Source organism: Sus scrofa, chromosome 7, assembly GCF_000003025.6.
Source record: "Sus scrofa isolate TJ Tabasco breed Duroc chromosome 7, Sscrofa11.1, whole genome shotgun sequence".
Classification (NCBI taxonomy): domain Eukaryota; kingdom Metazoa; phylum Chordata; class Mammalia; order Artiodactyla; family Suidae; genus Sus; species Sus scrofa.
In genome coordinates this window covers 105,520,489-105,538,710 of record NC_010449.5, presented here as the reverse complement: position 1 = coordinate 105,538,710, position 18,222 = coordinate 105,520,489, and the positions used below count along the sequence as shown (strand labels likewise).

At 37.9% G+C, this 18,222-nt stretch overlaps 1 long non-coding RNA gene across 1 annotated transcript in view; it reads right to left on the bottom strand.

The window, feature by feature from the left end:
• The window catches only part of LOC110261728, a 132,522-nt gene extending 131,595 nt beyond the window's left edge, over positions 1–927 (bottom strand). Inside the window, exon 1 of the long non-coding RNA XR_002346196.1 lies at positions 822–927. This is a non-coding gene — a long non-coding RNA (uncharacterized LOC110261728). The remainder of the gene's footprint in view (positions 1–821) is intronic.

The following is an 18,222-nucleotide window of genomic DNA, read 5'->3' as shown; positions in this document are numbered from 1 at the left end:
ACAAATGGCAAAACCAGTTATCAAGTACATTCACCCAGTCTCTATACAGGCTATGGCAGAACTGCTCAACCTCTATGTCCAAAACATATTAGCTATCCTCTCATTTCCAGATTCCCATTAAAACTGCTAATTTGGAGTTCCCGTCGTGGCGCAGTGGTTAACGAATCCGACTAGGAGCCATGAGGTCGCGGGTTCAATCCCTGCCCTTGCTCAGTGGGTTAACGATCTGGCGTTGCCGTGAGCTGTGGCGTAGGTTGCAGACTCGGCTCGGATCCCGCGTTGCTGTGGCTCTGGTGTAGGCCGGGGGCTGCAGCTCCAATTCGACCCCTAGCCTGGGAACCTCCATATGCCACAAGAGCGGCCCAAAGAAATAGCAAAAAAGACAAAAAAAAAAAAAAAAACTGCTAATTTGGAGACCAATGTCCTGCTTGCAGCTCAAGGTTACAGTGCACAGTTTTAGGCGATGCTGGTAGCTAAACCAAGCGTGTGGCGACTACGACAGAGCAGCACTTACATCATGGGTCCCTTGTCTCAGGGGTACTTGGTTTAATTAACAAATGAACTATATTCGGTCCCTGAGGGGGACGTGGAGGATATATTTATGTGTGCACACATATAGGACTGGAAAGGGTCGGGAGAAAGAGTTATGAGTCATCTCTGTTCATCTTTCATATGTTACTATATTTTCAAGTTTCCTGTGCATGCATTTCACACAGTACTAGATGAAAAATGGGAACAAGAGGTCAACCAAACTCGTTTCGGCTTATCGAGGTGCAACTATTAATGAGAGCAACTACTAATGATAATAGAATTCTGCTCACCGACTAGGATCCTGACACCGGCTCCAATAAATGTTTCTTGCTCACCTCATACTTAGGTCCGCTCCCACGGTGCCCTCTACTCCGCCAGCCCCTAAAGAGGGAACCAGCGGCCGGGGGGGCAGAAAAAGCCTTCAGCGCTGGGGGCGACTACGTGACGCGTGACGTCACATGGGCGCGACGCGGGGCTTTTCCGCGGCTTGGGCCCTGCTGTAGTACCTTGGAGAGTTCGCCAGATGGAAATTCAGAAACAGGATCGATGAGCAACCCATGGGGAACAAAGGCAACGTCAAGAAGGGAAAGGGAGCATATTGGAGACCTCCTTGGCCTAGTTCTCAGTAGCCTTCCTGAAGAAGGAGATTTGAATAGCAATTTAAAATGAAAAGGGGGAAATGCTAAATTGGACTGGAAACGGGACAACGGACAAAAAGAGGGTCTGACGAAGGGAAACTGGGAAGTAGCTTTGGTTTATTTATAATCCTGAAGGCATAGGGTATGGCAATCTGAGGTTCACTCTTAGAAAGGACGTTCTAGATTTATTTTATTTATTTATTTATTTATTTATTTATTTATTTATTTATTTATTTATTTTTGGTCTTTTTTGCATTTTCTAGGGCCGCTCCTGTGGCATACGGAGGTTCCCAGGCTAGGGGTCTAATCAGAGCTGCAGCCGCTGGCCTACGCCACAGCCACGGCAATGTGGGATCCTTAACCCACGTCTGAGACCTATACCACAGCTCAGAGCAACTCGGGATCCTTAACCCACTGAGCAAGGCCAAGGATCGAACCCGCAACCTTATGGCTCCTAGTCAGGTTCGTTAACCACTGAGCCACGATGGGAACTCAGAACGAAATAGCAGCATCTTTTGCAACATGGATGGACCTAGAAACTATCTAGGTCAGCCATACAATGAGACACCAACATCCAATGCTTCCACTGACATGTGGAATCTGAAAAAAGGACAGACTGAACTTCTTTGCAGAACAGATGCAGACTCACAGACACTGAAAAACTTATGGTCTCTGGAGGAGACAGTTTGGGGTGTGGGAGGATGTGCCTGGGCTGTGGGATGGAAATCCTGTGAAATCAGATTGTTATGATCATTATACAACTACAGTGTAATATATATTTACAGTGTATTTTAAGAAAAAGTGAAGCTGGGAAAAGCATTAATAGGTAAAGAAAACAGCCAAGAAGGGAGAGGATGCACTTTATTAACAGTAGTTTTCAATTCCAAACTATATCTGTGCCTCTTGAATATTTTTGAACTACCCATAGTTATGGATTTACTTAATACATGTATTTAGGTTAATATGAATCCATCTTAAATTTTACCTATTTCTTGAATAGATAAGTTATCAGCCATCAATGTGAATGTAAATTAGCTTAATCTGATTGTGTTGCCCAAAACCAACCTTACATCACCTCCTGGATGAAGACCTGAAATAAGTTGTTTGAATTAGGTAGGAGGGAATGAAACAGTATTAAAAATTTGAGTTTGTGCTTACATACTCTGAATCCTTTGTACTATACTAGAACAACATGTATTTTGAATAATCAACTAATTATTTAATAGCTATGTTAAACTTTGCTTCTGACTAGCAGTTAAGTTATAATTTATATATCTATTGAAAAATTTAGAATTCAACAATCTAATTAATCCAGTTGGTGGCCTGAATCTTTCAAAAGACCTGCTTGGTGAATAATGCAAATCATTACATTCAAGTATTTTTGTTACTCTAGTAAAAATTATGTTTTCTTATCCAGTAAATTAACACTAGTCTTTCCCACTTGCTTATTTATTTATTTGACAATTATATTACACACACACACACACACACTCAACATATACACACAATGCACATAAAATAAAACAGTGTTGCATAATATATTCCAAAGACATTGTCCAGTAGTTCTGCTTTAGGAGGTAACTTTTAAGATTTTAATTCCTTGACTTGACTGGGCAAATATCTAACTGGAGTAATGTAGAAAAGGTTTAAATGACACCTCATGACACAAGTGGGGATATAATTATAGCTTTTTTGCAGTCTGGAGGAATAAGATTCTATATTTTGATTTGCTAAAAGCAAAAAAAAATCTTTATTTGGGGAAAAAGTAAGTATCAAATGTGCTTATTTGTGTCTTTCCTCAAAACCTAACTGACAAGAACTGATTTCTCTCAAAGTGAGAATAGCTTCTCTGACCACTCTGCTACCTATTTCCCAGCAGGGATACTTTTCATCCCCGCTCCCCTGCCAGCCAAAATAGCAAAAATTCACACGTGAAAATACACAATTAAGTGGACCTCTCCACCCTTAATAAGTTCCTCTCTCTTTAATAGTTTTTGATTATCATGTTCATCCCAGGCACACATACTGATTTTTCCCTAAACAAGAGGGGTTTTCTCTTATGACATCCTCTCCGTGCCCTGCATAAATATTCCTACAAAAAAAGTGACCTGTTAATTATGAGCGATTGCTTTTCCCATCCCAGAGTGTCCGAGGAATAATTTCAACTAAGTATTCATAGTCAGGGATCATCAAGTGATTACTCTCCAGATTAATCTCCCCAGGCCCAACTACGCCTGGTTGTAGCCTGAACATGGCACTGCATTCTATCTGTACTATTCAGTCTGAATAAGGAGATCTTATTTGCTAAAGCCATTTTAATTCTTCTGCACAATTTAATTATGCTTCAGTGCAAAACCACCTGTGACCTTAAGTTTAGTAATGAAATCCACTCCCCAGTCACATCTGCAGAGTAGTCCTTTTGGTGAAAACAGTGGGAAATAAGAATCTTAAATATTGTTCTTAAGTGGAAAAGCATACACTTTTTGAATTGTTCTTTTTCATTTTGCTTGTAGGCATTTGACTGTTTTCTGGAGGAGATTTTGTATAAGTACCTTCACTTGAAAGATTTCAATGAAATTCAAAATGAATCATTGCTATTTCCATGAGAAAACAGAAGGAAATATCCATTATTTCCTTCACTCTATGAACTAGAGGGTATTAAAAAAAATTAAGTTCTTTATTTCTCTCCCTGGGAACTAAGATGAAAGCATTCAATATGTAATTAAGTTCTACTTGTGTATAAATCTGGGTTATTTGATATTCAGTTATTAACTGGAGGTGTTATTTAGTTTATAATGAGACTCTCAGAACTCAGTTTCACATTTGGCAAGTTCTCTGATTAGAAAGGTTCATTAGGAATTTTTAGATTCATACATGTATATCTTTTAACAGTACTTCTTTGGAAGTACTTCTAAGTGTTATATCTTCTTTCACATGACCTGCCCCTAGCTTTTTCAACCCTAGGCCTTGTGACTTTTCCTCCAAGCAATATCCACACTTCCACACAAACCATTTACCATGCTGGTGGCTGAGCATCTCATAGTCTCACCCATAAAATGAATGCTAGTTCATTTTGCTGATGTTTTAGATGCCATATTTACTTTGCCACATTTTCACATCTCTGAAAATTGGATGTCTTTCAATCATAAGATCCTATCAACTCTGTTGGTCAGGTGGAAGTTATGGTGCAATTGTCATTTATTCTGTTTCATTAAATTTGGTCATAGGATTATAGCTGTTCATATGTACTCATATCCAAATGAATACAATGGAGACTTTTTTTTTTACATTGAGATATGATGGACATATAACATTATATTAGTTTCAGGCGTACAACATGATTAAATATATATGTACAGCAAAATGATCAGTACAATAAGAAGTTTTAAGATTTTCTCTTAGCAATTTTTAAATGTATAATACAGTGTTGTTAACTAGTCATTATGCTGGTGCTCTACATATATCCCTAGGACTTATTTGTTTTATAACTGGAAGTTTGTTCCTTTTGACTCTCTTCACCCATTTTTTTCCAATTTATCTTTCTCTGACTTATTTCACTTAGCATAATGCCCTCAAGCTTGATGTTGTGGCAAGTGGCAAATGTTATCTTTTTATGGCTGAAAAAAGTAGTGCATAGGGATGTGTGAGTGTGTGTGTATAAAACATATGCATTTATATATATGTAAAGAAAAAAGAGTGTTTACACATACTTTTTTCTTTTTCCTTCATTCTTCAATGGACACTTAGGTTGTTTCCATGTCTTGGCTATTGTAAAATAATGCTATAATGAACATGGTACTGAAGATATCTTTTCAAGTTAGTAGAATTGCTGGATAACATGGTAATTCTATTTCTAATTTTTTGAGGAACCTCTATACTGTTTTATATAGTGGCTGTGCCCTTTTCTCCACATACTCACCAACACTTGTTATTTCTTGTCTTTTTGATAATGGACATTCTAACAGTTGTGAAGTGATAGATCATTCTGACTTTGATTTGCATTTACCTGACAATAGTGATGTTGAGTACCTTTTCAGGTGCCTGTTGACAATCAATCTGTCTTCTTTTATGCCCAAATGATTATAAAGGAGTTTTTTAAATAAAGGTAAAGTTACAAAAATCAAAGGGATGAAAAAGCACACAACTGATACTGTTTTCCCTTTTAGGAATGCATAAGACAAAATATGTCATAATCAGTGACATCGTACATATGATGGAATAGCTAATTCCATTGTTCCCTCTCCGTTAGGCCATCCACCCTGCCAACTTCAAGACTGCTCAGTTTTGCATCCTCTATCAGGACTTCCTAATCATTGCAGTTGCTTATTTCCCCACTTCTTTATCATACATAGAATTGTGTTTCACCCAGAAAGTCTCTGTATTATATTTGATTTGGCACTCTGTGGCCTATGGTCTTATGTAATTCTTATTTCAAGAATTATGGAATATTAAAGAGGAAAGGATGACAGTCAATTTAGTGTAAATGTTTCATTTATGGACAGAAATTGAGACAAATGGAGTTTAAGTGTTAGTGACAGGCCTGAAATTATGTGACCATCTATTAAAAACCAAATGCAATCACCAAATTAGACAAGATTCCTGAACTTATGATAGCTTACAAATCAAGGATCTGATAGCGTGCTCCCATTTTGCTGAAGTGTTCTCTCAAATGTACCAAGACTTCTTCTTCTGTTCCTGAAGGAGGTTTCATGTGCCAGATTTTGTGCCTCTCCCAGTGTCTAGCTATATACTAAATCCACAATGAATACTTATTCAGTTGAATTAAACTAATAAAGGAAGATAAAATGCTTTAAAATTACAGACATGGGTAAAGTTTGTAATACCTCAAACTCTAAGCAGCCTCATTTCAGTTCTGTCAGTCTTCTAGCCTGTATCCTTTCCCACCCTCACACCCCCAAAAATGAATGACAGAGAACCAAAAAGCATAGCAAATAAGCTACCCTATCCTAGTCTATATTACAATACCAAGTCTCTCTGTGGATGTTCGCAGACATGAGATTCTCTTAATGAGAAAATTGCAACACTGTAAGCCATTGAAGCATTCCAGTCCAATCAATGCCATTCTTGCTTTGAGAAAAAAAAAAAAAGGTGATAAAATTTTTGAAGGATGAAGAGTAGTATCAGAGGGGACTAATTATAATAAGATTTAAAAGGATGGCAAAAAGATGTTATAAAGAAATAAAAACACTAAGAGGAAAAACACTGATAGCCCTTGTGATCTGCACAACTCTATTATACTAAGAAAGAATTTTTGAAGATAAATATGACTTTCAAGCTAAGATACCAAAAGAGACAAAAGAAAGCAAATCCCTCAACTGTGCCCAATCCCAGTCGAAGTTTAACTCTGTTAAGATTTAGGTCATGGTTTGAATTCAACTCATCTATGAGTAGAAGCAACAGCATGATAGTGATACATTTCTAAGGGCACTGCCTGATAAAATTTGGCATCAAAGAAAGATTCTGCAGCATGACTGGTCTTACTCATTGGTGTCCATGGACAGGTATGAGTTTTCTTTTCTTTTATTTCTTTTCTTTTCTTTCCTTTTATTTTCTTTTCTTCGTATTTTTAGGGCTATACCTGTAGCATATGTAAGTTCCCAGGCTAGGGGTCCAACCAGAGCTATAGCTGCCAGCCTTTGCCACAGCCACAGCAACATGGGATCTGAGCCACGTCTGTGACCTCACCACAGCTCACAGCAACACTGGATCCTTAACCCACTAAGTGAGACCAGGTATTGAACCCATGCCCTCATGGATACTAATTGGGTTCGTTAACCACATACAATGGGAACTCTCTGGACAAGTACGATTTTAGAACTCTCCCATCAATCAGGAAAAAAAGATGTGTCCAGTCTTAGGAATTTGCTCAGGTGGAATAAAGAAAATAAAAATACAAATATACTAGGTCATTGTTACATGTTAAGCAACTATCCACTTTTAATTTCTCAGAGTGATTTCATTCATCTTATGTTGTTTGAAGGGAATAGCTAAGTAGCCACATCTTTTTCCAGGATACACACAATATATATAACCTCTCAGGAAAGGAATAGCACCAGTGGTGGAGAGGGCAAGAGATGTGAATGAGTGAGAGAAGTTTTAAGACATCAGGAGGATCTCAGGCTGGCCCAATAAATAACAAAAGACAGGTAACAAAGAATGTTTTTCATCTACATTTAGTTTTCAAAACATGAAATAAGCAAACGACATAGGGTATGTATAATACTGGCTGGTGGGGCAAGGAGTTGGAAGGAGCTGAAATGATACAGGGAAAGGAGTCAAGAAAGAGATAGGAGCCAGTGAGCAGGAGAGAATTGATTCTATCTTTATGATTCTTTGAGTCCTGATCTTACCAAGTAGCTTTATTGAATTAATCTGGTTAACTGGAAATCCATTTTATTCCCTCTTGATTAATTCTTTCTAATTGGCAGTTAACTTAAAAAAAAATTCATCTTTAAAAAACTTTGAAGAATTTCTGTAGTTTACCTATTTTAAAGCCATGATCTAAAAAGTAGGATTTTTTGGAGTTCCTGTCATAGCTCAGTGGTTAACAAATCCGACTAGGAACCATTAGGTTGTGGGTTCAATCCCTGGCCTTGCTCAGTGGGTTAAGGATCTGGCGTTGCCGTGAGCTGTGGTGTAGGTTGCAGATGCAGCTCAGATCCCGCGTTGATGTGGCTCTGGCAGAGGCCAGTGGCTACAGCTCTGATTAGACCCCTAGCCTGGGAATCTCCATATGCTCTTGGAACAGGCAAAAAGACAAAAAAAAAAAAAAAAGAAGTAGGATTTTTGTCTATAAAATTATATCAGTGTGAAAGAGAATGCATATGTGTACATGTATAACTGCATCACTTTGTTGTACAACAGAAATTATCACAACGTTATAAATCAACTATACTTTAACAAAACCTTAAGAATTAAAAAAAATGAACATTAGTATCTTTTCTCTGTCTCTCTTTCTCTGTCTCTCTAGCTCTCCCTTCATCCCTCTACCCACACACACGAAATCTAATACTCCACTTATATAGAAGGCAATGGTTCATACTATTGTGGACCACGCAGAAACACATTTAATGCTCACTTCTTTTTGGGTTACTCTGTACTAGACACATTTCAGTATTCTAAGCACAGTATAATCACTAACTTATGGCTTCCTTGCAATAACCTTATGAGAAAGTTATTTTCATTTTATAGTTGAGGAAAACTGGTGTACAGGGAGGTTAAATTGCTTGCCCAGGGAGGTGCAGTTAATAAATTGTAGAGTCAGGATATGAACTCAAGAAATCAGAGCCACATTCTTAACCCCTGAGGTCTTCTGCCTCATGGATAGCACTTGCCATTCCCTGCCACCCACTTGGAGCATCTCATGACTCTTTACATAGACTAGATCTTTCAGAGTTCGAAGATTTGCAAAGGTCCCTCTGCCTGGAATTTTTTTCCCTCCCTATAATGGTTAATTTTCTGTGTCAATGTGACTGCCCTAAGGGATAGCCAGAATAGCAGGAAAAACATTATTTCTGGGTATGTTCCTGGGAGAGATTAGCATTTGATCCATAGCCTGAGTAAAGATATCCACCCTTAGCTATGTGAACAGATTATGGGACTTCTCAGCCTCCATAACTACATGAGCCAATTCTTATACATAGAAGCTCCTACTGGTTCTGTTTCTCTGGAGACTGCTGATGAATACATTCCCCTCTCTGCCTGGCAAACTCTGACCCATCTTCAAGTCATACCTCAGATAGTACCTGCTTATGTTTCTGTCTTCTGCACTATAGTCCATACTCTTTGGCATTAAAAGTTATCTAACTTAACTTTATATCACCTTAATCTAGCATTCTGCCTCACAGAAAAATGTGGAGAACATTTGCTAGGATTCTATAGTCAGCATATCAAATCAATCACCTCGTTTGATGTCACCCATTTTGCAACACAAAGTCTTATGTTTTCCACCGCTAGACTTTGCCTTCACTTTGAAATATGTGACACCCATCACAAAATTTTTGGTAACTTTTAAAGACCATGAAACCTTACAATCTATGGAATATTATGTAGAGGAGATATTTTATTACTTCAAGCTCAAATCAGCAGCCCCTTGCATCTCTCTGTTTGAAGTATTACAGATTATGTACACTAAATTAATTCAGTTCTAATAGTCAGAAATGAGTTTTTATGTTAAACCAGTGGCTAATTCCAAAATTCACAATGTTTTCTTTTGTAATTTTAAGAATTTAAATCTGAACTTAAAGGAAGAGTTACTGGGCTTCCTTGTCTGTGTTAAATTGTGCAACCCAGTGGGAGTGGAGAGCTATTGGGAAGGTTCTTCATTTCCCATGTAACGATTGTCTCCTATGTGCCTGTAGCTAATTTTTCGTGGTACCCAGTACTATGGCTCTCATTGCAACCATCATAGAGCTAGTATTATTGTAAAGAGCTTCAAAATCAGAAGAGAGAAAAAGTACATTTAGTCAAAAATGCTCAGAGAGACTTGTTAGAGGAGTTAATGCTTAGAAAGGCCTTTAATGTTTGTATATAGGAAGAAGAAAAAGCATTTCAGGTAGTGAAAACAATAGCATAAGCACACCTGTGGAGAGGGAAATTTGTGAGAAATATTTGGAAAATATGAATTGTCTATCTGGCTTGAGTGTAAAACACAGGTCAAAGGGGTACAAGCTGAAAGGAATGTTGGAATTTTATGAAAGGGTTTGTGAGACAGAATGAGAAATTGTATTTGATTCTACAATCCTTAAGGAGTATGATGGCATTTTAGTTTGGGCTGTTGTAATGACATACCATAGGATAGGTAGCTTCAACAACAAAATTTATCTCTCATAGTTAAGGAGGCTGGGAAGTCCAAAATGAAGGTGCCAGCTAATTCTATGATTAGTGAGAGCCCTCTCTGTGGCTTGCAGACAGAGATCTTACTGCCCATGATAGAGAAAGAGGTCACCTCTCTGGTATCTCTGCTTCTAATCCCATCATGAGGGCTCCACTCCATGATCTAATAATCTCCCAAAGACTCCACCTCCTAATAAAATAAAGTTGGTAATTTGGCCTTCAACATGAATTTGGGAAGGACACAAACCTTCAGTGCATAGTAAATAATGATTTTACTAAGTCAAGCATTAAAAGAATTAATCCGATGAAAAGAACCAAAATGATCTAAAGAAAGAAAAGACCTTGGTGGTAAGAATATCAGAATATTAGGAGTTCCTGTCATGGCTCAGCCATTAATGAACTTGAATAGTATCCAAAAGGATGTGGGTTCAATCCCTGGCCTTGCTCAGTGGGTTAAGGATCTGGTGTTGCCTTGAGCTGTGGTATAGGTCGCAGATGCGGCTCGGATGCCATGTTGCTGTGGCTGTGGCGTAGGCTGGTGGCTTCAGCTCCTATTGGACCCCTAGCCTGAGAAACTCTACATGCCGTGGGTGTGGCCCTAAAAAACCAAACCAAACCAAAAGAGTATCAGAATATTAAGTAGGAAATGAAGATTATGCTCTACTGTAAGTGACCTCAATGAGCATGACAGGAGGGGACTAATGAGAAAATATATCTTAATGTGCTTCCTAAATAATAAAAATTGAAATAATGTGACTATCACATAGCATTTGTTATTTGTCAGACATTATACTAAGTATTTTACATATTTTATCACATTTAAATCTCACACATTACCAGGCAATAACAGTAACTATGACAATGATGGTAACTAAAAATCATATAGTGCCTTATACGTGCCAGACATTATTCTAAGCATTTTATGTAAATCCTGAAAATGGTCAAATGAAGAGGAAATATTAGTTTTCACATTTTATAGTTTAGAAAACTGAGGCATAGGAAAGTTAAATAAGTAGTTTTATCTCTGTTTCACAGATGAACAATCAGGGTTCAAATAGATGAAATGATTCATCTAAGATCAGTCTTTTGGCATGTAATAGTTCAGTCATTTAAATCCCAATTTAATTTCAAAGTCTGCTCTCTTTCTTTCCCATAAATAAAAACAGATATTATAAAAGTTAATCAGATATTCATGATATACATAAAATATATACATATATTATATTTATACATATATAATATATATGTACTACATATAAAATTATACATACTCTCTCTATATATATACATATAAAATATGTTTTATGGCTACCCTTGCAGCATACGGAAGTTCCCTGTCCGAGGATTGAACCCACGCCTCCACAGAGGCCTGAGCCACTGCAGTCTGATTCTTAACCCACAGTGCCACTGCAAGAACGCTAATATATTTTCAATATAATTTCAGATATTATCTCTAATTATGCTACTTAAGATGGAAATTCTGGCTTCAGAACAAAGGCTCAAATACATGTGGTTTTTTTTTTTTTATTTTTTATTTTTTTTTGTCTTTTTGCTATTTCTTGGGCCGCTCCCGCGGCATATGGAGGTTCCCAGGCTAGGGGTCCAATCGGAGCTGTAGCCACAGGCCTACGCCAGAGCCACAGCAACGAGGGATCCGAGCCGCGTCTGCAACCTACACCACAGCCCACGGCAACGCAGGATCGTTAACCCACTGAGCAAGGGCAGGAACCGAACCCGCAACCTCATGGTTCCTAGTCGGATTCCTTAACCACTGCACCATGACGGGAACTCCATATGTGGTTTAAACAAGGTAGAAGTTCATTTGGTTTTTTGTGCAACAAGCCTGGTGAAAAAGCACTGATAGCTGAGAGGGAAGTCCTGCACTGTTGGAAACCCCACTGGCTTTAATCTTGTTGCTTTACTAGCCTGAACAGGGACCATCTTTAGGTCCAAGATGGCTACTCTGTTTCCATCCATAACCCTTGCAAGTTGACCACTAAGCAAGGGTAAAGATTATCCCTAATTCTTTCTTTAAAAGACATTTTAGAAAATGTACATACACTTCCTTTTTTACCCCACGACCAAAATTTAAGTAACAACCTGACATGTAGTTGCAAGGGAGACTAGGAAATGTCTTTTAAGGGGCTTCTCTTTTCAAGCAAAAGGGAGTAGAGGCATTTAGGGAAAACTGAGAGCTTTTGCTACATTTTCTGTAATTAACTTAATATTTAGCTTATCTATCCTCACTGTTTCTAATTTAAGTATTAATTCTGTAATAATTTTGTTTTTGTCTTTGGTTTGCTTCCTAGCTGTGCGATCTCACTTTTCATCACTGTTTTCATTTCCTAGGTCTGCTGTAAGAAATTACTACAAACTTCGTGGTTTAAAATTACAGAAATATATTCTCTCACAGTTACAGAGGTCTGAAGTCAAGTTGCCTGCAAGGGTGGTTCTTTCTGGAGGCGCTGAGAGAGAATTCATTCCATGCCTCTCTTCTAGCTGCTGCTGGTTACTGGCAATCCTTGGCATCTTTTGGCTTGTAGTTGCAATACCTCCAACCTTCGCCTACATTTTCACATGGCATTCTCTCCTATTTCTCGACATCTACGCTCCTCCTATATTTCTGTGTCTTTTTGCTGTCTTATAAAGACACTCTTCATTTGATTTAGGGTCCACCCTAATCCAGAGAGATAGCGTCTGAGATCGTTATCTTGATTATATCTGCAAAGTCCCGTATTCCAAATAAAGTCACATTCTAAGTTTCTCCATAAACATATCCTTGGGAATCACAGTTTACCCCATCACAATCTCATTTTGCTATTTTATTATCTTTTTTTTTTTTTTCAGGGCCACACCCACAGCATATGAAGTTTCCCAGGCTAGCGGTTGAATCAGCCACAGCAACGTGGGATCCCAGCCACATCTGTGACAGCTCACAGCAACCCAAGATCCCTAATCCACTGAGCGAGGCCAGGGATTGAACCTACATCCTCACAGTTACTGGTTGGATTCATTTCTGCTGCTCCACAACAGGAACTCCTTATTATCTTTTTGAGTTATGTATTTATTGAATTCACATTTTTATTGTTTATCTATAACCTACATCATTCAATATAAATTTTCACCTTAATTCTTGCATTATATTTTACTGAATTTTCTTTTCTATATAAATTATCATGCTATTTTTCTTCCTTTTTTCCTTTTGTTGTCTACGGGAGTATTTTTCTTTCAATTTTTTTGATGATGAAGATGATGATGATGATGACAGGAAGAGGACATATATCCCTTGGTTACCATGATATTCTTTTTCCATCTTACTTCATCTTGCATGTCTTTGTGCAACTTTCTGTTCATTTTGATTTAGTGTGGCTGTTTTATCTTTGTCTCTCTTCCAAAATATCAGAATAGGAACCTGTTGTTTCTTCTCTCTGAGTATTTCATATTTTGACATTATTTAAGTAATTTCAGGATGTTGAGAAGGAGAATAGAACAGACAAAGCTGTGTAAGATATTTATTTGGCCTCTTCTCTCCCTTGTGAGGTGTTACAAATATCATGTTCTCATCAATGGAGGGAGGGTGAATTCTGATTGTTCTGTGCTTAAAGCTTTCAGATTCTGGAGTCTTTTCAGATTCTTCTTTTCTTTTCCTTTTTTTTTTTTTTTTTTTGGTCTTTTTGCCTTTTCTGGGGCCGCTCCTGCGGCATGTGGAGGTTCCCAGGCTAGGGGTCTAATTGGAGCTGTTACCACCAGCCTACACCAGAGCCACAGCAACTCGGGATCTAAGCTGCATCTGCAACCTACACCACAGCTCACGGCCGGATCCTTAATCCACTGAGCAAGGCCAGGGATCGAACCCACAACCTCATGGTTCTTAGTCGGATTCGTTAACCACTGTGCCACACAGGAACTTTTCTTTTCTTTTCTTTTCTTTTCTTTTCTTTCTTTTTCTTTTCTTTTCTTTTCTTTTCTTTTCTTTTGATTCCCCTTTCAGATTCTGGAGTATTTTCTCCCATCCTGGCATTAGCATCTTTACAGAGTCTCCCACTTCAAAATTATACTAGAAACTCAAAACATCATTTTTTGCTATGCCCAGAAAGTGCTCACCAGAACTGCCTCATCCACAGGTGCTTTCAGCAGCACATAGCTGAAGAGTTCAATTTGCCCATCTGCTGCCTCCAGGGTGAGCACCTTGTAGGGGGTGGGCGTTACACTGTGGTTCTTGCTGAATATGTGGTAGTTCACACAGGTTTCCATCAGGCTCCATCCTGCAGATACACAGCCTTTCAGGGTTTTTAAGGGGTCTCGTTGAACCCAAGGCTGCTGTCTCCAGGAAGATTTCCCTTACTCGACCTTCAACTTGTGTCAACCTGTGGAATTGCTCCCTCAAGGCTTCTGTGCCCTGCTTGCCCCACCCCACCCTAGGAGGCCACAAAAATTAAAATGTAGACAATAACTCAATTTGCTTTCTCAGACTGGTGGCATTTGTAAGACTTCTTAGTTGCCATCAAGGCTTGTGGGTCAAGGTAAAATGTCTAAATTCACTGCCAAAGTCCTAAATATGTCTCCATCTCTGTCCTTTCTCTCTCTCTCTCTCTCTCTCTCTCTCTCTATCTGATAGCTCTATCATAGATACATAGTGCTAGTCTATGTGGCCATGCTCCTATCTTCGATTGCTGAGTGTGATTTGTTTAACATTTTTAAAAGTTTCTGTTGATTCCATCACGTATTATGGAATACTTTGATTTGACATTACCACGTGATCTACTCTGCTCTTGCTTTCTCCTATTTCATGTTTGATGGCCATGATCTAGAGGAGAAAATAATGACCAAAACCAAATGTATGATCTCCTTAACTATCCATTATAAACCCTAGCGTAATCTAAATGCCTTCCTGGAGTTCAGTTCATCTGCTCTGATGTGTATATATTTTCCCAGAAAACATGCAGTGGTACCATTTTCTGAGACCAAATTATGTTGTAAAAGAAACTGGTGAGTTCAAAGTTCTCAATATCAGTTGATGTTTACAACGAAATTTCCCCAAATGTTAATTTAACATTTTTCTGCCAAATATAAGGTCAAAAAATAATATTCCCGGCAGGCTTAAAACATAATCTCTTTTTAATGCAGAGTATGATTGAAGTTATAAAACTGCCAAAGTTGTGTTTCTGCATTAGAATCACAGCACTTCTGGCATAGCATGAACTATTTCAAGGAAACTGAAGGGACTGTGAATATTTAGCTCTCCAGATTATAAACCAAAATGAGCAGGTAAAAATATATGGTATGCTAGTAAATATATTCTTAAAAACACATGTAAGTAGATGAAATCATTTTACAAGGGAAATGTAATAATAACATAAAGCAAAAAAAATGCAATAGCATAAAGAACCCAGAAGATAAAAGAAAAATTATGATATTTTACTTTCAATTGAAACTCATTGTTTTGAAATTACAAAAATGCAGAAAAACTCATTAACACATATTTAAAGAAGGAATTTGAAAGTCACATGGGTCAGCACCAGGTTAAGCAAAGTGGGGAAGGAAGATACCCAATATTAGCCTGTCTAACAATGCTAACCTTTGCTTTTATTTGGGGCATCTTTCTCACCTTATCAGAATGTATTTAATTATCTTCTATTCCTTGCAAGATTGCCTTAATATAGAAATATCTGAAAATGGCGTGCATACAGCTTTTTTTGCTGAAGTTTTGTATTTTTCTTAGGCTCTATCATCTAACTAAGAGAACTGCAACTCCTTGTTAACTTACAGGCACCAAAAATTTTCTTAGATTCTCTAGTCTTGGAAAGAAGAAAGATAATAAATTCATTCAAACTAAAAAGTTAAGGTCTGTAAAAGGTTAACCTTCTAAAGCAGCACAGATACAAAGAAAATCTTAGCCCAAAGAATAAACTAGAAATTTGGAATTCAGTTAAGACAATTAGGAGATAATTTGGGTGAGAAGATCTTCTCAGCTTGTTAAAAACACATGCAATTTCCAGTGGTAATTAAGAATTTATATTATAGCCTACTCAAAAATTTTTAAAAAGACCAGAATGCACATTGCTTCTCTATGAAGGCTCTGTTCCTGAGAGCCTAATATGAAGTCTGGGAATTAGAATAGAGAGGTAAGTGAAAACTTGGGATATGGTATTTGATAGAATGGGGCAAGTACAGGATGTACAGTTAGATAATCGGGCCTCCCTGGTTATGTTGTATTCCTCATCATCTGTTTATTTCTTCAGTGATCAGCTCATACTGTAATATGATCTGCCTCGGAGTTATTGCAAGGATAACATTTGATTTAAAAAAAAAAGCGTTGGAGTTCCCGTCGTGGCGCAGTGGTTAACGAATCCGACTAGGAACCTTGAGGTTGCAGGTTTGGTCCCTGCCCTTGCTCAGTGGGTTAACGATCCGGCGTTGGCGTGAGCTGTGGTGTAGGTTGCAGACGCGGCTCGGATCCTGCGTTGCTGTGGCTCTGGCGTAGGCCGGTGGCTACAGCTCCGATTAGACCCCTAGCCTGGGAACCTCCATATGCCGCGGGAGCGGCCCAAGAAATAGCAACAACAACAACAAAAGACAAAAAAAAAAAATAAATAAATAAATAAAATAAAAAATAAAAAGTGTTTTGTATAGATCCATGCAAAAACAAAAATATGCTATTATTTTCATTAAGCTATGTAAATTATTCACTTCTACAACTTGAACCATTGGTGTTTGGTAGCTTTTGATTATGGGGTGAGGTTTCTACCATGTCGTCATGATGAGAAAAGATTAACTGCCAGAGGGCAGTGCTAAGGAGTTATTTAAGAATTGCTTTAAAAACTATGAAAGGCAATGGTGTTAAACAGTCAATCAGACTTGCCTTCTACACTAAACACCCTTGACAGCTTGGACATCATATAGGGAAATTGAAGAAGGAGTTAATTTGCAAACAAGTTTTAGTAACAGAAATTCTTCAGCATTACTGCATCACTTTTTGTTTTGTATTATACATAATCCTTTAATTATTCTACTTTTGATATTTGCTTGTATTAATTAAACAAAAGCTATAACTCAGGATATAAGTATAATTTAATAAGCAAGGTTATTTGGTAGGAAAAATTAATTATGGAAAATTTTGAATTTGGCCCAATCGGTTGGGAAATGGCAAAAAGTCTATAGTGAAAATGTGTTTCAGTATTTGTCTGGAAAATGAATTCTGAGCAATAAGTTAAGGCCAGCAGCTTTAGATATAAGGAGATGCCCAGAAGAGTAAAACCCCAGCAGAGTCATATGATAAAGAGAAATAATGATGCTGTAGGACTTGACTTTGTACTTTGAAGGGCTTTTACTGAACACAGTTTCCCTTAGGGCATCTGCTTCCAGAGTGCTGTCTGACTGGAGCCATTCTTCACCAAACTCTCTCGTTTGCTGCTCTTGCCACTTCCACTCTCCTGTTCAGCCTTCCCAAATTCTCTGACTAACCCAGACTTTCCAGTTGGAAAGGACAGCAGCTTAGAAGCCCATTGACATCAAGTTAAGAACTCAGTGAGTTTGCTACTCAGAAAATATTGGTGTGTTTTTTTGTTTGTTTGTTTTTAGAAGGCAATATGGACACAGGTAAAAAGAAAACATTGATACAAAAGAATCATTCTGATGGTAAATATCAGCTTCCAGATTGCAAAAAAATACAGAAAGAAGGGAGGAAGAAAGTATTATTTTGGTATTCCTTATACCATGTTATTTAATTTATGCTGGTTATAATTACCAGTATACATCAGAAATACACCAACTTCCCTATGGAGAGGTCCTTGTGGCTAGGAACAGAATGAAGCCTGTGGCTAACAGCCAGCAGAGAGCTGAGAGGTTGGAGAGCCCTGTGAGTAAATTTGGAAGTAGTTCTCTGCCTATACGACTTTAAAACGACACCTTAATAGAAGTTTTCTTAGAAACTCAGAGTCTGAAAATCCAGCTAAATCATATCTAATTCCCTATCTACACATATGGTGAAATAAAATGCTTACTGCCTAACTCTGCCACATTTGCTGGTGCTTGATAATGCGACGATAGTTAACAAATACACCTAACAAAGACAGCAAACATCTTCCTGTCTCAGGTGATAGTCTTGAGTGTTCTACCATTATAGCTTCATTCTCTTGGGTTATATGTTTTTTAGCCATGCTAAGATTCAGGAATAAAGACATAAGTAGGGGCGAAA